The 24,091-nt window shown below is 38.4% G+C and overlaps 1 protein-coding gene and 1 long non-coding RNA gene across 3 annotated transcripts in view; one reads left to right on the top strand and one right to left on the bottom strand.

Annotated features, from left to right (window-relative positions):
- Positions 1-24,091, bottom strand: part of robo1 (roundabout guidance receptor 1) — a 922,568-nt gene that overhangs the window by 857,636 nt on the left and 40,841 nt on the right. The gene's annotated exons all lie outside the window — the stretch shown is intronic.
- On the top strand, positions 1,550-15,738 carry LOC134297426 (uncharacterized). The gene is made up of 3 exons (XR_010004159.1): positions 1,550-1,839; positions 3,939-4,022; positions 15,216-15,738. It is a non-coding gene; the product is annotated as an uncharacterized LOC134297426 (long non-coding RNA).

Here is a 24,091-nt window from a genome sequence, read left to right as displayed (position 1 = left end):
TGAAAGTGAGGAGGAGCTGAGGAGCCTTATCACCAAGGTGAAAAAAGAAAGTGCGAAAGCCAGGCTGCAGTTAAACATCAAGAAAACCGAGATTATGGCAACCAGACTGATTGATAACTGGCAAATAGAGGGAGAAAACGGGGAGGTAGTGACAGACTTTGTATTTCTAGGTGCGAAAATTACTGCAGATGCAGACTGCAGCCAGGAAATCAGAAGACGTCTACTTCTTGGGATGAGAGCAATGACCAACCTCGATAAAATAGTGAGAAGCAGAGACATCACACTGGCAACGAAGGTTTGCATAGTTAAAGCAATTGTATTCCCCATAGTAACCCATGATCGGGCCTATATAACTCTAGCTACAACACATCCCCTGGTCAGCAGTCTGTTTCTTGAATTGTTTGAGCACAAATCTAAATGTAGAACTCCTTACATTTTGGTACTAGCTTTAAGAGATTGTATCTGCTCATATGAACTTGGCCATCTCTTGAGATCCTCAAGAAAGAATCTTATTTTAATTCTATCACTTTCACAGGATAGGGCTGATAGCACTGAGGTCCTCGCTATCAATTGTAGGAAACCTTGATAATTTTCACTTATTGCACAATTGTGATAACAATAAACCCCTGCAATTCTATTATGTGGAATCCTGTAGTTTGGTGTCTAGAATTCTCTGCAAGATATCTCAACTGTTGTAGTTCCACGGAGTGTACTGGTGTTCTCTACCACTAAGTTCATCAAACTAGATGCTGGATTTCAATATCAGCCCAAGACAGTATAGCCCCAAAGGCGAGGTGAAGCGCACACACACACAAGCGGCACAAAATTTTTCTGACAGAGAGGGAATTTCAATACCCTTCCTCCGCCACCATTTTATATGTAATACACTAGGCACCCGTGAACTTCTCTATAAGGCAGGGGGAGTTTTGTGATCCCACCACTGCTACCATTAAATATGTAATGAGGGATCAATTAAGGAACTATTAAGAAACTTCTCACAAAGGCAGGGGGTGATCCTTATTTCAGGATCCCAACCACTGCCAACAATAAACACATGAGCATGTGTGTGTGAGGCAAAGAGGCTTTGAGGGGAGAGTGATGGAAGAATCCTCACAAACTCTGTCAGTATGGTTCACAACTCAAATACACTATCTTTATTGAAACAAGGAAATGTTTATTTATTCTTTGACACATAAGCGTATCTTTTTACAATGTTCTTTTTACTTCCGTTCCACTTGGTTACACAAAGCTGTTGATATATAACTTTCCAAACACTCAAACTTAGTTCAACTTATTAATGCTCTATTTTTACTTTCAAAAACCATATATTTCTCCACAGCCTTTTTGACTGGGCATTTAAATCTCAAAGTTACTCTTCACTCTAGTCAACCCGATTGAATCCTTGTCTCAAAAGACTCTCTATTTCTCTCAGTTTTCCTAACCAAGGACCCAGACTTAAATCAGTCTCCTTTTACCTCAACATACATTGGAAGCTACAAACATGAACACATACTTCTTCCATCTAGCTCACCGGCTAGAAACTGAAACACAGAAGTCTTCCTTCTAGCTCACTGGCTAGAAACTGAACAACTTTTTAAAATCTTCCCTCCTCTTTCCATTCAGCTACCTCCACCCCTTTTTTTGCTAGCCTCTCCAAATAGTTACATTTCTACAGCAGTAGCTACATTACCATGGCGACACACAACCAATCAGAAGTAGCTAACTCCTGCCTACCTTTGCCATAGAACTAACATTAAATAACATAGACAAAAATCCCCATTAAAGTAAGGTTTTCCATTACACCAGGAATTATGAAGGTACACTATTTTTACTCCTCTGGTAAGGCAAGACTCTGTTGTAGACATATACCAGTGATGATCTTATCACTGCATAGCTATTAGCAGTAATGATTAACACTATTAGCATAATGAGCAGTACTGGCTTAATTTTTAAGATAGTAATGTGCTTAGTTTAAAAAACATGCTTGCAGAATTTTTACTCAGATCTTTAAACATTAAATTGCTTTTTTGCTACAATACTTTAAGCTTATTTTAAAATCTTGCAATGTACAATGGTGTAGGTAAGTACTGTGTTACCTATGCTTTTTATGATAAGAAACAAGGGGGTCAATAATTTATTCTATTTTTAATGCAATTATCGATTAGTATTATTTGGGGAGGGGGGAATCAATATATAATCTTCTAAAATGATTGCACAATTACAGCTGATCATTCTTGAAGAAAGTTAAAGTGTGACTGAGCTTTATAGGAATAGAACTAAAGTGAAAAGAACTGCAATCATACAGCAGTAGATCATAAAACTAAGGAAGGAGAAATTGAGTGTCTAATGAAAAACATTCATATATTAGAGTAGTCAACCATCCCACTCTAGCTATGCTTCATCTAACATGCTATATTATATTTACAAAGATATGAAAAAAGCAATTTCCTCTTCTGCCACAGTTTCAATTTATTAATCCTAATCCCCAGTTCCTTACCTGCCCAAATATACAATGATATTCTTTATCCTTCCACACTGTCATTTCTCAGTGACCATGGGCAACATATATATCACATAGTTTACAATATGTGAAGTGAAGACATGAAATTTAATTTTAGGGAATGAGGGGAGTGTCTTTTCACTCTGGGACATCACCTCAGCATACTTTCCATGGAAACCAAAGCTTGCTTATTGTTTCTGCCTGTAGGCAGCCTTCAGATTAACCTCAGAATCAGGACAGGACATATTACTTCTGGCATGAGCAGCTTAATATTCAGTAGGCATAAAACAGTATATTTAAAAAGTTTTCTGTCTTGGGTGTCCATATGATAACCATCTTTACAACCTGGGGCACATAAACCAAGCATAGCCTTTCGAAATACTTAGAATAATGAATAAACACAGAGCAAATGATTCTACAGTATAGTAATATAGCTGCTACAGAAAATGTAAAGTCATAATTTGTCACTCATTTTAAAATGCTGTTTCATTCCTGGCAAATCTTTAATGGCACTTGGTTTACAAGCTATTCTCTATAGTTTTGAGGTTGCAGAGGTTTGAGGAAACTTTGATATTCTCCATATTTACGATAGTAACCTCCAATAATACTCTTCTGCCATGCCTTCAAATGTCCTTTTTATGGTTTTTAGCCTTGCATTTTAAACTAATGAAAGGGAGCATAGCTGGAACACAATGTAATATTAACCAAAATAATCTTCCATTTCAGTCTCCTTTCTAGTACAGCTGCTTACCCATACCAAGGTTGTGCACTTCTTACCTCTAGATGGTATTGCAGTGGGGTTAATATCCTTCATGTGAGAAACCTGACTGATTTTCCCTATGACTTTCACCCTGTCAAGTCATTTACAGTAGACCCACTGCTTCCTTCTCTAACTTAGTAATCATGCCTGCAGCAATATCACAGTATCTTCCCGTTTCACAAAGAGCAAAGTACCTAATTAAATCAGCATAAATTGATAGCTAGCTGTGAATGCCCATGTTTGTTTTATTTGCTGTTATATAAATTTTAGCCAAAAATAAAATGCAGAAATGCTTTCCCCAATTCATTTTCAATCAATTATTTTAAAGAGGCAGTTAAATTTTATCTTGTAATGTTTTAAATGCTGCACCGACATTTTTACAATCCTCAGTGAAAATGAATTGAATAAAACATTTCTTTATGCACATTTCAACAGATATGCACCCTCAATTTCATCACTTATTTGCAATTTATTTTGTTATTTTTTCCTCTAGCTACAAAGTTTAGTTATTTCAGTAATTTTTTCCATTTTAACAATACAAAAAAAAACTCTCAAGTTCTATATTTTAATGGGAAATTGAGGGAACTGATAAGAAAGACTAAGTCTGTAAGTATAACAATACAAAAATGAGATATTGCATGTGTTATTTTTGCCCAACATTTTTATTTTTTATTGCAGTGATGAGGGAGTTTCCTGTGGTTAGCAGCAGCTAAGTACAATGACTGCTCATGGCAGGAATGGAGTGGCAGATTATTTTCATAGGTATTTATGATTTTTGAAAAGGGCATGAATGCTCATTATAGTGCAGTGATCATGAATTGCTAATATCAGAAAAGACTACCAACTTTTCTCTCTTCCATCCACTGAAAGCATTAACCAGTTAAACTCTACTCCAGGTGTCCTCAAACATTTTAAGCAGAGGACCAGTTCACGGTCCCTCAAATCATTTGGATGCTGGGCAATAGTTTGAAAAAAGCATAGACGAATTACTATGCACACTGCTCATATCTTATTTGTAATGCAAAAAAACCTAACATAAAAGAACTATTACAATATTTAAAATGAAGAACAATTGTAACAAACGTATACTTACCAGTATTTCAATGGGATGTGTGGGTCCGCTTTTGGCTGATGAGATAGTCGAGTTAATTAGGATTGTTGTTGTGTGCCTTCAAGTCGTTTCAGACTTAGGGCAATCCTACATTTAAAGTTTAGGGCAGGGGCCAGGTAAATGACCTTGGAGAGTCACATCAGGCCCATGGGGCTTAGTTTGGGGACCACTGTACTACTTCTTTCTTATAATAATGTATCTTTTTTTGCAAAATTGACTCTAACATTATTATCAGAAGAGAGGAAAGGAAGTTGGAATTCCATTGCTTCACATGATGGAATGGTCTTTGTAGAGCAAAACGTTTGTAGGATAACAAATTAAGAAAATGGTTAGCCTGTTATCAAGTTTCTACAGAATGCTCTTTTTTGAACCATAAAAGGCTGGATTTTTGAATACGGATAGAGGGGAAAAATCTGCTTCTACCTACTCAATAGTGAAGCAATCAAGTCAGAGTAAAACAGTGTGCTTTGGATAGTCAGCTGTAAATTCTACTGGCATCACTGAACTTTGCAAATTTCTGGTATATTTTATTTTGAATTCATCACTGTTTTCCTACTAATATAGAATCTGTTCAGAATGGAAGATAAAAGGTTGAATTTGCAGCATTCCCCATGCCCAGCATTCAAAGCCAACTGTTTTGTAGGTGCATCAAAACATGTAATGTTAAAATTCTGAGCACAGTACACACTACATGGGCATAGCATTTTGATACCACTTCATGAAATCCTGTAATTGCAGTTTGGTATGATATTTTCAATTCTCTCATAGATAACTCTAATACTGTAACTCTGCAAAGTGCATTTGAACTATCAAGTATGGTGAACCAACTACAAATCCCAGAATAAGATGATGCAGTGATAATTAAAATAGTAACAAACTGCTATAACTATTCAGGATGTAGCCATCTCAGATTTGGAAGCGGAAAAAGGGACATGAGGGCAGAATTGTACTAGGGCCAGATTTCACCTCCAAAGTTCTTCCCAGTGTGTTTTTACTAGATTAGAAATTATGCTAATTTCAGGGAGGTTTGATTTGTTGGAGTAGAGGAGGAGGGATAGAAAAACTATTCTGGAGTCCTTACAGTATTTTTTGGGCATTTGGGAGCACAAATTTGGTTTAAAATCGAGACCAGACTGGGTTTTTCAATTATATGTTGAAGGGTTTGATAGGTCACTTTTCCTGCAGCATCATAGAAACTATGAGACATGATATTAGTTACAAACAACCCTAACTACATACCAGACAATCTGACCAAATATACTCTTGCTCTGATATCACATCTACACAAACATAGTAACCTATACTCAACATGAGTTTGATCCTGGCTATTTTCACAATGTTCCTCCACTTCTAGTTTGTATTGCAGGGTAAATCAAGTTAATTTGGTTTAGCCTTGTGTTAAGAAAAATCTGGGGCTGCTCCAGAGTTTTCTTGAAGCTCTGGAGTACCCAAAGGTTTTGATGCAGTGTGGATAGCAGGATTGAGTCCAATTCAGACTGGTCGGCTGTCCACATAAGGCATTACTACCACAGGCAAAAAGGGATGGATCATGTCCATATCACCACAGTCACTACTTCCAAGTGGGCACATAGTTCTGTGTGAGCTCCTGGCCATTGTGGGCTCCCTGTGATGACATAAGTAGAGCTATCCAAATGACCAAGAAGAAGGAAGGGATATTGGCCCACACCTTTTTTTGGGGTCAAATGAGTGCCTCAGTTTTAAATAATTTAAGAATGAAAAGTGTAGAAATATCCATAGGAAAAAATAGCTAGAATAGCAACAGTAACAAAAACAAAGACAAAATTCACTTCAAACGGGAACTATTTATGCCTGGCTTTTGTTTAATTCATGTGACAAGACACATATATGGAGGCTGAGTACATATGCTGGGAAATACTCTTTATGCCATTCTAACCCTTCCCTGCCAAAATACTAAGGCTGATTAGCATGCGTTGGTATATGAACACTTGCCATAAGAAGGAAACCATTGTTATGACAAAACTTAACTAATTATCAAGATGGCTTACATGCCCAGTGAAAGGTTTAATGACTGCTATTCACTGCCTCCAATTAGTGTAGAGTTTCAAAAGTCAGAACAAACATTCCACTAAAATGACTTAGGTTCAAGCCTTTCCCTCATTATTGTATTATGGGTTTATTAATGAAGTTCCTTCAACCATTCCATATATATGAAATAATTACTATCCTAAATAAAGGTCTCTGTTATGGTCAGTATTTGCTATGTTAGGATTTATCTATTCAAAGCACACATATTTCTTTGATGCTGACTTTACAACCACATTTGCCAAACCATTACTTATTTTTATCACTCAACAAATGTTATGAGCTTTATTGATATGTTTGCTCTATAAATTGCCTGAGTTTATGTATACCTTCGTTTAATATTTTATTCTATTCCACATTTTGCTATTCATTTTATGAGTAAATATATAGCATCATTTGGTTTAAATTTGTAGCAGTATTGCATTTCAGTCTCTTTTATGATGCAGCATCACAAACAGAAATGGTTTTATCTCTTAAATCTTGTTTACTTTATCTTCAAGAAAAGAAAAGTCACAAAATCTTAAAGTTAATATATATTATTTAGCAGCTATATTAAGCTTTCTTCTCACACATATGGGAAGGCAGGCATATGGACACACCAAGCTTCACTAAAGCAAACTGGTCATAAAGTACATTTGTGAGTTTTGTCAGGTTGTTTTACTACAATCAGAGCTGGGACCACATATATTGGCAGTAGTGTTAGGAAAAGAAATTAGCAAAGATCCACCTACAAAGAGTAAAGTAGCATAATTTTAACTAACAACAATTGTATATTAGGATACAAGCATATATTGACATCAGAGAATATGATACAAATGTGTAATACAAATAGAAATCCATTCTACCTGAAACTATGCCTCTAATATGAATTACAAGAAAATAAAATTAAGACACAGAATTTTAGTAAAAGACTGTAGTGATTCAAGAAGGCACTACTGTTAGCTGTGGTTTTTAAGCATTCTAGAGTAAATTTATTTATTTATCTGTATATATAAAAATGCTCTGACCATTTCTAACTTAAAATAAGCAGCAAAACTACACACCCAAAACCCACAAAATTTGGCCACAAAACACACGTTCATCCCTGTTATGTTTAGACATCAAAACCAAAATAAAATTCCAACTGGAAGTCACTCAAAAAACCCCCCAAACGAAAACTGCACTGTGCACATGCACCAAGCAGCCCCCACCCTTGAAAGACAGACGTGCATGAAAGGCAGCTGCATGTGAGCATCCCAACCACCGGGGCAGGCAGATTGTGTAACGTTAGGGAGGAGGACAATAGCCCTAAACAACCACATCCGGCAAGTGAATGAGGCAGAGGAAAAAAGGGTGAAGGAAAGCTTTCCCCTTTTCAAGCTTTTAAAAAATTTTTGTCCTAGAATTTTGTCAGGAACATTGCTAAAAGGACATAGCGCGAACTCGCCCGGGAGGAGGGAGGGAGGGTGAACAACAAGTCCCACAATCCCTAACCGGCTATTGGGGACAATGAGAGTGGATTCTGATTGTGGGAGTCGTACTTCAAATAGTTCAAGAAACTGCCTCGCAGCCCTTCCATGGCCATCTGGGGAGCAAACTGAGGTGTTGCTGCAGTAATGGCGGCATGGCTTCTTGTAAACTGAGGCGTTTAGGCAGTAATGGCGGCGTGGCTTTTTGCAAACTGGGGCGTTTAGAAAGTAATGGTGGCGTAGCTTCTTCCCACACCTCTCTTCTGCCCTCCCTCCCTCCTCCCTCCTCCCTCCTCCTCCCTCCTTCTCTCAAACTCCCTGTAATAGCAGTGTGGCTTTTAACAAGCTGAGGCATTTAGGAAGTAATGATGGCGTGGCTTTTGCACACCCCTCTCTTCCGCCCTCCCTCCTCCTCCCTCCTTCTCTCAAAGTCCATGACTGAGTTCAAAGAAAATAAGTTTTTAAAAGCTGCAATAGGGGAAAGCAACGCTACCAGGCGGAGGGAGGGAGGGATGGCGAAACAGACCGGAGGGTCAAAACAACGCTGCCATTACTTGAGAAACGCCTCACTTTGCTTACCACACACCCGCCAAAGGGCTTCAAGGCCATTTCCATAAGCACCATCAAGCAGTTCTCAGACAAAATGGGCCCCCATTTCAATTATGACTCCCACAATCCCAAACCAGGAAGCAACCTGCCTATCATTCATACTTTCCCCCAACACACAAGAATTAACACACCAAACATAGACAATACTGCACAGGGATATAAACTCCCTCTAGCCTCACTACTTTCATCCAAACGCAAAACAATAGCAAGCAACATGAATACCACTACAAAGCATTGCATCAGCAGACCCATCCAATCCCTATCTTCCATGAGGAGCACAGCCAATGCATAGAACTGTATATACACACAACCGCAATAAAGGGACAGAGCAACAGTGACACAGACAATAGAAGAACAGTAGAAAATTATAAAACAAAACAAATGCTCAAACACATATATGTGGTCACACGCTTACAGGCTCAGAAAAACATGGATGCTGCATGTTTCACAAGCTCCCGGACCATGTCCCAGAAATATTCCCTCCTCACATTGCACCCACATCAATGACAGACATCCTCACAACCTGTTAGGGAGCCTACCCTAGATGTTGCCAAAATGTCTGGATAGAATACTTCTGAAACATGGCCAGGCAGCCCACAAAAAAAACAAACAAACCCAAAGACACATATAAAAAACACTAATATACCTACTTACTAACATGAAAACAACATTCTCAAAGCTTCCTATTCTCTTGCAGGGCAATCCACCTACTGGCCCAAGGCCTAGCTATGGCACGAAGCAAAAAAAATATAGGCCGCCATACTGTGGTATAATAACTCAAAACAATACAATCTCTAAAATCAGAACACTAAATATAGAACAACACTCTGAAAACGGGAATTCCAGACAGGAAACAGTCAGAGCCAGCTAACACCTCCCAACAAAGTATTCCCACCACCAAAGTCTGGCAAAACCTCTGTTTTCTGAGGGCCACAGCCTTCTTTTTTTGAGTGTGTGTGCTCAAGTAACGCATATGGATACTTTTTCATCTGCACAAACAGTAGAAACATATAAGATATCGCAAAGAATAACACTCTGAAAACAAGGGAATTCCAGACAGGAAACAATCAGGGCCAGCTAACATCTCCCAAAAAAAATTCCTCCAGGGAGGACGCAGCCAGGCTTTAAAGCTGAAAGGCCATTACATGCTAATCATTTTGGCTACTTGCAGTATTCATACTTGCCTCCAACAGACAAAAAAAGGAACAATCAGAAATGTTGTATATTAACAAGCTTTAGGAAATAATATCCCCTGGTGGGGCAGCGTGTTAAAGCGCTGAGCTGCTGAACTTGTGGACCAAAAGGTTGCAGGTTCAAATTAGGGGAGCAGAGTGAGCCCCCACTGTTAGCCCCAGCTTCTGCCAACCCAAAAGTTTGAAAACATGCAAATGTGAGTAAATCAATAGGTACCACCTGTACTGGTTTCTGCCAGAGTCTTTGAAGTTCAATCTTGAGGTCCTGATAGCGGCTGAGTTTTTCCTGTTGTTTTTTGTCAATGCGACTGTCACCTGGGATGGCGACATCAATGATCCAAACCTTTTTCTTTTCCACAACTGTGATGTCTGGTGTGTTGTGTTCCAGAACTTTGTCAGTCTGGATTCGGAAGTCCCACAGTATCTTTGCGTGCTCATTTTCCAATACTTTTGCAGGTTTGTGATCCCACCAGTTCTTTACTGCTGGGAGGTGGTACTTGAGGCATAAGTTCCAATGAATCATTTGGGCCACATAGTTGTGCCTCTGTTTGTAGTCTGTCTATGCAATTTTCTTACAGCAACTGAGGATATGATCAATGGTTTTGTCGGTTTCCTTGCACAGTCTGCAATTTGGGTCATCAGCTGATTTTTCTATCTTGGCTTTAATTGCATTTGTTCTGATGGCTTGCTCCTGGGCTGCAAGGATCAGGCCTTCCGTCTCCTCCTTCAGTGTCCCATTCTTGAGCCATAGCCAGGTCTTCTCCTTATCAGCTTTTCCTTCAATTTTGTCAAGGAACTTTCCATGCAATGTTTTGTTGTGCCAGCTGTCAGCTCTAGTTTGTAGTGCAGATTTCTTGTACTGGTATTTTTTTTATCTGCTGTGCTTTGAGGAGTTTCTGATTTTTGACTTCAATCAAAGTAGGTTCTTCACTTTGCTTTACATATTCTGCCAGAGCATGTTTTTCTTCAATGACTGCTTGTTTTACTTGTAAGAGTCCTCTGCCACTTGATCTTCTAGGCAGATATAGCCAGTCAACATCACTGTGAGGGTGCAGTGAATGATGAATGATCATGAGTTTACTTGTTTTTCTGTCCAAATCATCCAGTTCCGCTTGTGTCCAATTTATAATGCCAGCAGTATATCTTATGACAGGTATGACTCAGGTGTTTATGGCCTTGATGGTCTTGCCTCCATTGAGCTTGAATTTGAGAATTTTTCTGACCCTTTGTGTGTATTCTTTGCTGACCACAGTTTTCACATGTTCATGCTTGATGTTGTCCAGCTGTAATATGCCCAGATATTTATAGGCCTCTGGCTGGTGACACTTTATTGTTTGGCCATTAGGCATATTTATGCCCTCACTTTCAATGATTTTTCCCTTCTTCAATGCCAGTGTTGAACATTTGTCCAAACCAAACTTCATGCTGATATCAGTGCTAAAAATTCAGACAGTGTTAGTCAGAGACTGGATTTCAGTTTCCGTTTTCCCATACAGCTTCAGGTCATCCATGTACATCAAATGCGAAATTTTGTGAGATTTTTTAGATGTTTGATAGCCGAGGTTTGTTTTTTGTAAGATTGTTGACAAGAGGGATCATGGCAATAATGAAAAGCAGAGGGGACAATGAGTCTCCCTGGAAAATTCCTCTTCTGATGTTGACAAGTCCATAGCTTTCATTTCCAACAAACAGTTCAGTTTTCCAGTGCTTATTATTATTATTATTTGGCAGGATAGGCCCATGTAAACAACATGGCATAGCAGTTGTGATGGTGGATGAAAAGGCAACTCATATGTGAAGCTTATTGGAGACAACTGTGCCTCAAAGATCTATTTGTTAAGTTCAACTGATAATTGCCCAAATCAGATATTATCAGTAGGAGAACATGCTTTCAAACAGATTGTTTAGTGAAAATGTATTTATTTATTTATTTATTCATTCACATTATTTCTATCCTGCCTTTCTCACCCAAAGGGACTCAAGGGGCTTACAGATCTGGCAAAAAATCAATGCCAAAAAACCAACAATCCAATCCAATGAAACATATAGCAGTTAAAAAACAATTTACATTAGGCATTAAAACACATGAGACAATATACAAAACCTAAAATATAAAAAATGCATAAATCCATTCATCCAAAAACCTTGCACAGAATCCTTGATCCACACTGTGTCAAAGCCATAAAAGCTTATTTGTTAAACGCTTGGGTGCATAGTGAGGTCTTTAGTTTCTTTCTAAAACCCAGAAGGGATGGAGCCTGTCAGATGTCACTGGGGAGGGAGTTCCACAGCCGAGGAGCCACCACTGAGAAGGCCCTGTCTCTCGTCCCCACCAGTCGCACTTTCCAAGGTGGTGGGATCGAGAGCAGGGCCTCCCCAGATGATCTTAAAGTTCCAATAGGCTCATAGAAGTAGATACGTCCAGACAGATAAGTTGGACCAGAACCGTTTAGGGCTTTTTAGGTCAAGACTAAATGTAAACCTGATTGTGTTATGTCTATTATTAGTGTGATCAATTTTTCTTCTAAAAACTAATGCCAGTAACAGGTAATGAAGTTTACATGAATACTTTGTATTTGTATCTCTTGAGTGAATTTATTATTTTCTATATATTTGTACTGGGTATGGATGCAAGGTCAGTTATGAAATGTAATTTGTAGTTGCATACAAACATACATAACATAAAAAAATTGTATGCTGCCACACTTACATGAAGATCAACAGATTCTAACCAGAACAAATATAATTTTACCAATAAAACTGCAGTTACATTATAATTAATGCAATAACCTTATTTTAGTATGATTAGCTGACACTTTTCTTTATGAAGCAATTCTGCTTCTGCTTGAGTGCAATTCCATAAGGAGTAATGAGAAATTCTTGGACAGAATGATCACTACCCTTTGCTCTGTTCCCTCAATACTGTATTATTCACACATTTCATTTGCATATAGACAGATATTATAAACTGTTAGCTGCCACATGATTTGAAACAACTGTTAAAATTCTCTTTCTTTACAATAAGTAAATTACAATTACAATTTTGAAAACCAGTGTTAATAATAACATTCTGTTGTTAAAAGAATATATTATTTACATAAAAGTTAACATAGTGGGATTAACATCAACTATCCCATTACGTACATATGAATATAAATGAATCGTTCACTTCATTTATGTCAACATTTGCAAAAAATAATATGACAGAGTGCAAGGCTCTGGGGATTCATCTGACATTACTGAACAGTCTCTTACCCCAGGATATGCCTTTTAACTGCCCAATCAGAGACAACGCCACAGAGAAGATTTACAGTTGGTTTTTGTACATCTCACAGTCTGATCAGTCCAACTAACTGCAAAAGCTATAATGAACAGGGAAATAGTAACATCTTTTAAAAGTGCAATATATGAAAAAAAAACCAGTTTCTTAAGCACTAATCTTCTAAAGGGAAACAACATGATTGCCATCATGGTATTGTAAAAGGATCTGTAAGTTAACCCTTAAAGTAAAAAAAAAAATCTTTAGATAAGCCACAAGACAATTATTTATTAGGAACAAACTTCAATTTAATACCAAACTAAATTAGCTTTTGAATCTAATTTCAAATTGAGCCAAAAACAAAATGGAAACTAAAAAAAAACAACAACTGAGGACAGACAGCAAAATTAGTGGCTTCAAAATAAAAGAAAATCATTGAATGATCTTCCAGAGACATAGGAGATAAGTAAGAAAAATCAAGGAGGTAAAAGAAGATCCAGAAAGAAGAGGCATAGGGCACAAAGATAAACAGGGAAAAACACATTTAACAAATACTTTTTAAAAGACACATTTAGAACACTAGGAAATCTCTGCTGAATCTGAAAGAAGGTCAATCTGACTCCTACAGATACAAACCATATGCTTCTGGGAAATATGAAGGAAAGAGATCAGCATGCCCTCAGATTTTTTTTCAGGGGTGAGGAAGCTACATAAATGTCTGTGAGCATAATTTGCATACACAGCATGCACCACTATGCATTTTCTTTGAATGTTATACTAGAAATGCAAATCCCCACAAGTGTTATTGTATGTTTCACATTTGAGAATGATGTATTTTTACCCAAAAGATATAATGGCTGAAATTGCACAATGATACTATACAAGACTTATCATGCAATCTTTTTTAAGCACCCCTTTAGAAATAGCCATTTTGTGTATTTCTTTCTTTAAAAAAATAGTTTCAGAGAGCAGATTTATTATTAAAGGTAGATCTCATAGCATAGTCCCCATTGTCTGTGATTAACTTCTTTTACAGTTTGGTCAAACTTATGTAAGTTAATAAAGTTAAGCCTTATCTGAAATACAACACTATATTCTTTCCCCAGTGCAGGCCCAATTTGGGAGGGGGGGGGGAGCATTCTGTATTGAGAAAAAAATGAATGGTTACGCTTTACTCTTAGAATCCATAGTTCTGATCCAATTGCTTTATTTAAAGGGGGGGCTTTTGGGAAGTCCAGTCATAAGATGTTAATTTGACTTGAAAATTTGGAAAATTCTATGTTTACTACTTATTTTTCTCATTCTAAATATCAAAAAGGAGCCCTGGTGGCGAAGTGTGTTAAAGCACTGAGCTGCTGAACTTGCAGACCGAAAGGTAGCGGGTTCAAACCCCGGGAGCGGCGGGAGCGGCCGCTGTTAGCTCCAGCTTCTGCCAACCTAGCAGTTCGAAAACATACAAATGTGAATAGATCAATAGGTACCACTCCAGCGGGAAGGTAACGGCGCTCCATGTAGTCATGCCAGCCACATGACCTTGGAGGTGTCTATGTACAACACCGGCTCTTTGGCTTAGAAATGGAGATGAGCACCAACCCCCAGAGTCAGACATGACTTGACTTAACGTCAGGGGAAACCTTTACCTTTTTTATATGTTATGGTTGAGCCTTATGGCTCCAATTCTGGGAGACGTGGTCGTAAGACTCCTCGAGAGTCAGACTCTCTTGAGGAGCGAGAGAGGAAACGGCTGCGGGACTTATTTGCAGAACCAACAGACGAAGATTCCTTTGAGGGTTTTACCGAGGGAATGGAGGAAGAGATGGTTAGCTCAGAGGAGGATGACATGGAATGGACTCGTGTGAGGGAGGATTTGGGTGTTCCTGGTAATGATAGCATGGGAAGCGACTGGCGGGTTGCAGGATCGGACCCGTGGACGAGTTGGAGGGATGGAACGGGATCCACAGCTGGGGATGCTGTGGGGCGTAGTCAAAGATGTTTTAGCTCTGATGAGGATGATGATGATGAGGCACCTGGAATTAGGGGAGCAGCTGATAGCGATGAGGAGTTGTAAACTGGCATAAAATGGGGTTTTGAATCCAGGGCTAATTGCGTTGGGCAAGGTAATCTGGACGAACGCTTGGGCTCTTGTTGGGAATTTCCTGAAGACGGGTGTGTTTCGTTTGCTGAATACGTAAGTTACCAAGGACATTGGGCATAGACGGCGGGAGGAACTGTGTGGGCTTTTGTTGTGCAACCTGTGTTTAATCTTATTAGCTTGGACCTCCGTCGTCTTCTTGACGGACATTATTTACCTACTCTGGATTGACGCTGGACTGACTGACTGACTACGACCTTGGACTATCCTTTCTCTGGCTATCGGTGGAATTCGTGGAACCTTAGACGCCTACACCTGGCTATCGACCTCGGACCGGATTGGGACCCCCCTGACCGCTGCAACCCTGATTGATGTATTTGGACCCGGAGTTCGCCCGCTGCACGGAGGAGTAACAACTTAGTTACTCAACCACAGCTGTTGAGTAGCAGAGAGGAATCTGCTACCAGTATTTATGTTTAATTGAATCCTTGTTTACCAGCTTTTGTTTGTTTAAAGTGCCAGGCTGAAGTAAGCATTTTTGGTTTAACCCGGATTAAACTCCTGTTTAATCCGGTTTATCTTTTGAACCGTTTTTGAGTGACTTTTCATATTGAAGGCGAGTGTTTGCCTAGCCCTTTGTTTTTTACGAGCATTTTTTGGTTCTGTATCTTTAATAAACTGTGTTGAATCTTATCTGGTGGCGTTCTGTCTGTGACATTATATATATATATATATATATATATATATATATATATATATATATATATATACACACACACACACACACAAACATTAGGGGAATGTTCCGATCAAAGATATGTGTTTCAATAGCATTTCAATAAAATTGTTACATTTAAAACTGCAAAAGGCTGAAATTCTTCCTCATTTTGCCAAATGGTGATTGTTAACGTATTAGAATAATAAGAGTGCCCAGCACACACCTTCCCAGCTACTCACACTAATGAGTACATGTCACGTTGGACTGCTGGTGTACTTCAATAGAAAAAGTGAACAACATTACAGATACAATTAAAGCATTGTACTTCGATTCCTAGCCGTCTGAGGCCTAAATTCTATTTCTAGTTTCAATTAAAATCAAAGAGAACATGGTAAATCATCATGTAAATTCTCTTGATTCAGTCGTTTTTTTCCCCTGTAGCTGGAACTAGCAATAGGATTTGAGCCAAAGTTGCCAAAATATCTCCCATGTATACAACATTGGCTTCAGCCACACGCACACAAAAGTGGCAGAGATAAATGTTTTCTATTTTTCCTTCTCAATTACTCTTTTTCTGTTGGCAAAAAAGTATTATTCTACATTGCCAGAGTAACAGATCTTTGATTTCCTGCTGCAATTACCATACTGAAAAGGAGGAAAAACTTTCATCCTTATCAACTACACCTGCCATAGCAAGATAGACATCTCATACTTGTTCACAGATAATAGATTCTTATATGAAAGGAAATATAGTCTGTTCTAGTGCAGCTACAGTGGATGTCTAGTGGAATTTATCTTACTTACTAGTATTCCATTTTTAATAGTGCTAATTTGCAAAGACAGCGAACCATGATGAGACCAATTATGACTGACAGAGAAGTGAACCTGATGTAGAAAAATGACAATAGTCTGAAAGGAGAGCTGATTAACAATATCAGCTGTAAAAATAATCACCCACTCATAGCACATCCTGTATAGTTTTGGTCTACCCTTTCAGATTGACCCTAACTATTTTCTATATAAAAGGAAGATGAGCTATTCCATTTGAAAAGCATGTTGTACAATCCACAAAGAAGAAAAAGGACAGTAGCATCTCTTTTACAATAGGCATAACTTTATTTATATTAAATCAGTTTACAATATGGAAAGCATTCACCTGCACTAACACCAGTGTATTTATTTATTGTGTCAGAAGCGAACTGAGGGTACAAGATGGAATGTATTTGAAAACACAAGCAACGTTTTTTTTTAAAAAAGAAACAACTTGTCATTATACTAAATGTCTTTTGACCAGTGTGAACAGAGGTCACCCAACAAGAGCAAACTAAGAATAAAACACTTCATCACATCTTGCCACAGCATACAGGGTACATAGAGGAGATGTCCTGCTTGGTAGGCTATAGTAAGGTTTGACTCTTCCTTGGGTATCTCACCTGAAACAAAAGTCTAGTTAGCCAAATGCAATGAGATGAAACAATACAACATATCAAAAACTAATTAGCCACAGTGCCAAACTAAACAAATAAGAACCCTAAACTAAACAGTGATAAAAAATACAGATTATTAAATAATTCACATCCTTCCAATTCTGCACAGACCAGTAAGTCTATTTCTTTTTGCCCACCAACAATGAAATAATGAGACAAGACAACTGTGTTGGGATAATTATGGGCAAATTTTATTAATTGTTACCTATTTAAACTTTCTTCATGAACTGAAACTGACTGTAAGTGGGTTTGTACTTGATGTTGGATAAGCTGAGGCAGTGGGCCTATCAGACACACTCCTCAGCTAACTTGGGTGAGACACCTGCGTTCCCCGCATAACTCACCTGAGTCATAACCAGGGAACTACTTGGGAAACTGCATAGAGTATTCAAACCCCCAGTTGAGAGCCTTCTGGGATTAGAATTTGCATGCTGTTCCAAGACCATTTCTGTTCACACCCACCTCAGTTGACCAAACTCACAGGTGGGGGTTCCTATTCCTGACCTTCACCAAAATGGGTGCCTTGGGTGCATACCGAGATATTAAATTACATCCTCGTTACCTGCAGGCAAATCTATTTAAGGCAATGCCCGATGACAATTTCCCAGAGACCTCAACAGTGTAGGGTAGGCAAAAAACCCTTCTGAAAGGGAGGAAAATTCCTACCAGGCTCCAAGGTGACCCCCCCCCCCCAAATATCAGGGTACACTGCTATAGGGTGGGATGGGTAGGCTAACATCCAAACTGAAACACAGAAGCCAAAATGGGGAATACCAAATCTGCCTTACAGGTCCCCCCCCCCCACCTCCTTTAAGAGGCTTGCCTCACTTCATTGGGCAAAAAATGGCCCTCTCTTCCCAAGCTTGCAGGAAGGGGAAAGCAAGTTCTCCAAAGTCCTAACAGAGGTTGATAATAATGAAGCAGGGTTTTTTTGTCAAGTAGCTTCCAGACACTCAGGGTTTCCTCTCCCTTCAATAATGGAAAATTGTTCAATGTGTTGTTGAAGGCTTTCATGGCCGGAATCACTGGTTGTTGTGAGTTTTCTGGGTTTAATGCTAATCAATGTGGCCAATTGCAACATTCACACCTGCCTCTAACAGGCAAGAATTATTTCTCCCACCCTGGACCTTCCACAGATATATAAACCTCCCTTGCTTAGTTTCCAATATACCTCATAATCTCTGAGGATGCCTGTCATAGATGTGGGTGAAATGTCAGGGGAGAATGCTTCTGGAACATTGCCATATAGCCTAGAAAACTCACAATAAGCCAGAAATTGTTCAGTTTTTAAAAATAAATGCTGTGCATGAAAATATTTAAAGAATGGGATAGAGACTTGACAAAATTTGTTTGTCAAGGAAAAAGAGCTAGAATTAAATATGTAAATTTAATTGATGAAACAAAAAGAGGTGGGTTGGGAATGCCAGAACTGAAAACATATTGCATGTGCCCTTCTCTGGATTAAAAATTGGATGACTTTAAATAGAGAAAAAATATTAACCCCGGAGGGACACGACTTACGAATTGGCTGGCACACATACCTTTGGTATGGAAAAATAAAATTTTGGTGACCATTTTATAAGGTCTACAATTATAAAAAATTGTAATAGATATAAGACAAGACTTCACCCTAAAACCCCTCTCTGGGTCTCACCGCTGGAAGCAGGCCAAAGAAGATTACTAGGCTGGGAGAATTGGCCCACATATATATACCGAAGAAAATGGATAGAAATATGGAAATGAGATCGCAAGAAGAAATTAGGCTTAAATATAAAAATGTCTCATGGTTTTAGTATAGACAATTGAGAGAATATTATAACAAGGATAGAACAGAAGGATTTACAGATAAAGAAACATTCTGGGACAGGATTATGATTTCCGAAAAGAAATTGATAACAAAAATCTACAAGAAACTCCTAGAATGGGCAACAGAAAAAGAAACATATATGATAATATGATAAAGTAATGGAAACAAGAAACATGGACATATTGACATATTTAGTAACAAAACATCAAATGCTACCAAAGAAAAGTACAGACTGGCAACCCTTCTTAGATTATATCAAGAAAGAGAAGAAAATTATAATAACATAAAAAGGGTTATAAATAAGTATTTAGGTGCAGAAGATTTTGGTAACACAGGGAAGCAGATGTATCACAGCATACCAAAAGAAATGGAACTTTCCTTTATTAAGGAAGGCAAGGTTGTGGATCGGAAGTTCACAAATGGACATATTTTAATTTGCACCCATTTTTTCTTTTTTCTATTTCTTCTTTTTTAATACAATTGATTTCTATCTTTCTTTTCTGACTTTTTCTTCCTTGACACAAATGTTCTCCCACTTTCAATGTAATCTTAAAATCGTAAATAAAAGTTATAAAAAAATAAAATAAAAACAAAAACAAATGCAGTGCAAATTCTTCAGAAAACTGCAGTTTTCAGAAGCAATGTAGCTTTTCTTGAGGATTGCACAGCTTCTCCTGAAAAATATACAGCTGTAGATATAAAAAGGACTGCTTTCAGCCAGCTATGTGCGTGTTTGGTACAAGCTTAATGGTGTAATGCTAGAAAGTGTTGACAATTTCCGCTACCCTGGCAGTCACCTCTCCACCAAACTTGGTGAAGACACCAAAATACAACACTGTCTGAGCTCTGCAAATGCATTTTTAATGAAGCAGAGAGTTTTTGAGGATCAGGACATTTGTAGGGACATCAAGATGCTAATTTATCGTTATTGTCCTTACAATTTTCTTGTATGCCTGTGAAACATGGAACATCTAGAAACACGACTCTCAACTTCTGGAAAGTTTCCATCAGCATTGCCTTTGAAAAATCCTACAAATATCTTGGGAGGACCGGTGGACAAACATCAGCATTCTGGAAGAAGCAAAGACCACCAGCACTGAAGCGATGCTCCTAAGCCATCAACTCCACTAGACTGGCCACGTTGTCAGAATGCCCGATCACCATCTCCCAAAGCAGTTACTTTACTCTCAACACAAAATCAGAAAGCAAAATATTGGCTGACAGCAAAATAGATGGGCTTAAAGCTAAGATGGGCTTAAAGCTAACCTAAAAATGTGATATAAACACTGAGACCTGGCACTCGAGCATTGTAACTGGAGGTCAGCTCTTCCAACAGTACTTTGGATTTTGAAGAGACATAAAAGTGGAGTGAAAGGAAGAAACGTCCTGAAAGTAAGGCAAGTCAAGCAAACCCTTGCCATGACCACCTTCCATCTGGAGATATATATCCTCAATGGGAAAGACCACGTAAATTCAGAATAGATCTTCACAGACACTTATGGATCCACCACCATGACTTTGGAAGACAATCATATTTGGCCATGAGTGATCACTTGTGTTGATTATTCTAGTGTGATGTCTCACTAACCATCTGGTGAGGACATGGAATCAAGCCTTCTCAGAGATACTTGCTCCCAGACAGGTATGATTAATTGATCTCAAGGTCTCAATTTTGGTGAAATAATTTAATTTTGAATAATATTTGACGGCATTTTAATATTGTAACTTGTTCAGTTATGTTTTAACTTTTTGTCAGTAGTTCAGGCTTTTGCATTTTTCTAAACTACCCTCTTGGGAGAAAGATTGGATAAAATAAAACAATAATCAGTCAGAAGAGTGAGTATCATGTGAAAATCAAAAGACCATGTGTATGAATGGTGACTATCATTACAAGGTTCACTTCTTAAATATCACCAAAAGCATAATGGTGGTAAAAGTTCCCTATACCTGTTCATACAAACAAGGAGAAACGGCTTTGTCTGAATGACACTGTAGAATCCAACTTTTTTTTTCTCTTCATAGAGATCTCATGTAAACAATATACATATACCATGCTTACTTCAGAATAAATAAGAAAAATATCCCTATGCCACCAAACATGGAAGTTCCTCCCCACATATTTAGTCGAAGAACTCTAAAAATTGAGTGTTGTGTGGTTTCCAGGCTACATGGCCGTGTTCTAGTAGCATTTTCTCTTTACTTTTTGCCTACGTCTGTGGCTGGCATCTTCAGAGGATCTTCTGAATATGCCAGCCACAGATGCAGGTGAAATGTCAGGAGAAAATGCTGCTAGAACACGGCCATACAGCCTGGAAACCACATAACACCCCAGTGATTTTGACAATGAAAGCCTTCAACAAACTCTAAAAATGTTGCACACTGTTGGTTTCAAATTATCTGGCCTAATTTTAGGGATCAGATCTGGGAGCCAGGACTAGAATATTGTTTGCTAATTTCAGCAAGACCATCATAATTTCACTCCAATAATTTCACTGCTGGATATTTAAAAATATATACACGCTATGCATTTCTATTGAAATAAAACCAGGCATTCTTAGTAATTTTAATAACCCAAAATATGTTAACTATAGTTTTTTTAACTTAGGAAAGACACAAGGGAATGATTGTTAAATTATTATTTTTTGTGATCCCAAAATAATGCATTCTGAAAATGCAATGTATGTTGAAAATGTATGTTGTCACTTATTACAAAATAACAATGAGTACTATTACATGCACTTAATATTATGAATGGAATTTTCTCAGTTCTTCTGCACTCTGAATATAAATGAGCAATTATGATTTAATTTCACATCCAGGTGTCAGCAAATGGACTAGCTCAATTAGTCAGCATTCATTTTCCAGATATGAATGGATAAAAGTCTATTTGTACACAATGTTGTTTTTTTAAAAAAATAAATAATAATAATGCACAGTTCCTATAACAAAGCTGCATAATTCCAGATTTGAAGGTTGCAATAATGTGGCCTGATCTGAAATACCTTTCAGAGTTCTCATTTGAGCTATAGCAATTGTACCTGAATCAGAAGATCTAGATTTCTGATTATTCATATGAATTCAATTTAAGCAAGGTCTTTTTGTAGATATATGTATGTATATCTATATAATATTTCCAGCAGAAACAAACACAATTCTACCAGCATTAAGAGTTATGCTTATGGTTATCAGAAATTAATTTGGAGGTAGAAGCTTTGTCTTTGATGTGCATAATATCATGCTTGTTTGCATAATGAAATCTCTCAAATCTCACATTTGCCATGCAGGGAGGCTACTTTGGGATATATCTGATTACATTATAATTGCCATGTTTGCCTGGCTCCATTCTGCCTGAAAGGCTATTTTGTCAAGAGGCATACTGCTAGTAATACCCAAGCATATTCATTAGGGCTTAAACATGATTACAATACCAACAATTGTGCCACAGAAGTGGCTCAGTAAACACGGGTGTTTTATGCACTATACCTTGCATTCTTACTAGAGCTTTCCTCTCAGTTCTAATAGCTCCCAATAGATTTCACTACAACAAATTTCAAGGCTGTTTCTACAATGGTGCTCCTATAAAACAACATTCAAATGAGTGTGTACCAAAAAAATAAGCATCTGTGGCTGACAAGAAACTGGGAAAAAATAGAGTGTTCTTCTTAGTCTAAAGACATTTGAAATATATATTGAGAAAGTGATCACAGAAATAAAATGATGGTGCTAGTAAAATAGTGTATTCACTTGAGTCTAATGTGCCATCGAATATAATGTGCACCTCAATTTTCAAAACCTAGAAACCAAAAAAAGTATTTGCTGCCAAATGTAATGTGCAGCAGTTAAAAAGTGTGCTCTTTGTAATTTGCCCAGAAAAGGTATGCACTACAGTTGCTGCATGCATAGAATTCCTTTGTTATAAATGATTGTGTTAGAACACCAAATCTTCCAGCAATGGGGAAAAAAAACTTTCATAGAATCATAGAATCATAGAATAGTAGAGTTGGAAGAGACCACATGGGCCATCCAGTCCAACCCCCTGCTAAGAAGCAGGAAATCGCATTCAAAGCACCCCCGACAGATGGCCATCCAGCCTCTGCTTAAAAGCCTCCAAAGAAGGAGCCTCTACCATGGCCCCGGGGAGAGAGTTCCACTGTCGAACAGCTCTCACAGTCAGGAAGTTCTTCCTGATGTTCAGGTGGAATCTCCTTTCCTGTAGTTTGAAGCCATTGTTCCGTGTCCTAGTCTGCAGGGCAGCAGAAAACAAGCTTGCTCCCTCCTCCCTATGACTTCCCTTCACGTATTTGTACATGGCTATCATGTCTCCTCTCAGCCTTCTCTTCTGCAGGCTAAACATGCCCAGCTCTTTAAGCCGCTCCTCATAGGGCTTGTTCTCCAGACCCTTAATCATTTTAGTCGCCCTCCTCTGGACGCTTTCCAGCTTGTCAACATCTCCCTTCAACTGTGGTGCCCAAAATTGGACACAGTATTCCAGGTGTGGTCTGACCAAGGCAGAATAGAGGGGGAGCATAACTTCCCTGGATCTAGACGCTATTCCACTATTGATGCAGGCCAAAATCCCATTGGCTTTTTTAGCAGCCGCATCACATTGTTGGCTCATGTTTAACTTGTTGTCCACGAGGACTCCAAGGTCTTTTTCGCACACACTGCTGTCAAGCCAGGCGTCCCCCATTCTGTATCTTTGATTTCCATTTTTTCTGCCGAAGTGAAGTATCTTGCATTTGTCCCTGTTGAACTTCATTTTGTTAGTTTCGGCCCATCTCTCTAGTCTGTCAAGATCGTTTTGAATTCTGCTCCTGTCTTCTGGAGTGTTAGCTATCCCTCCCAGTTTTGTGTCGTCTGCAAACTTGATGATCGTGCCTTCTAACCCTTCGTCTAAGTCGTTAATAAAGATGTTGAACAGAACCGGGCCCAGGACGGAGCCCTGCGGCACTCCACTTGTCACTTCTTTCCATGATGAAGATGACGCATTGGTGAGCACTCCTTGGGTTCGTTCGCTTAGCCAATTACAGATCCACCTAACCG

Source organism: Anolis carolinensis, chromosome 3 (assembly GCF_035594765.1).
Source record: "Anolis carolinensis isolate JA03-04 chromosome 3, rAnoCar3.1.pri, whole genome shotgun sequence".
Taxonomy (NCBI): domain Eukaryota; kingdom Metazoa; phylum Chordata; class Lepidosauria; order Squamata; family Dactyloidae; genus Anolis; species Anolis carolinensis.
Note: the sequence above shows the minus strand (reverse complement) of the source record. Positions and strands in the feature narration are given on the sequence as shown.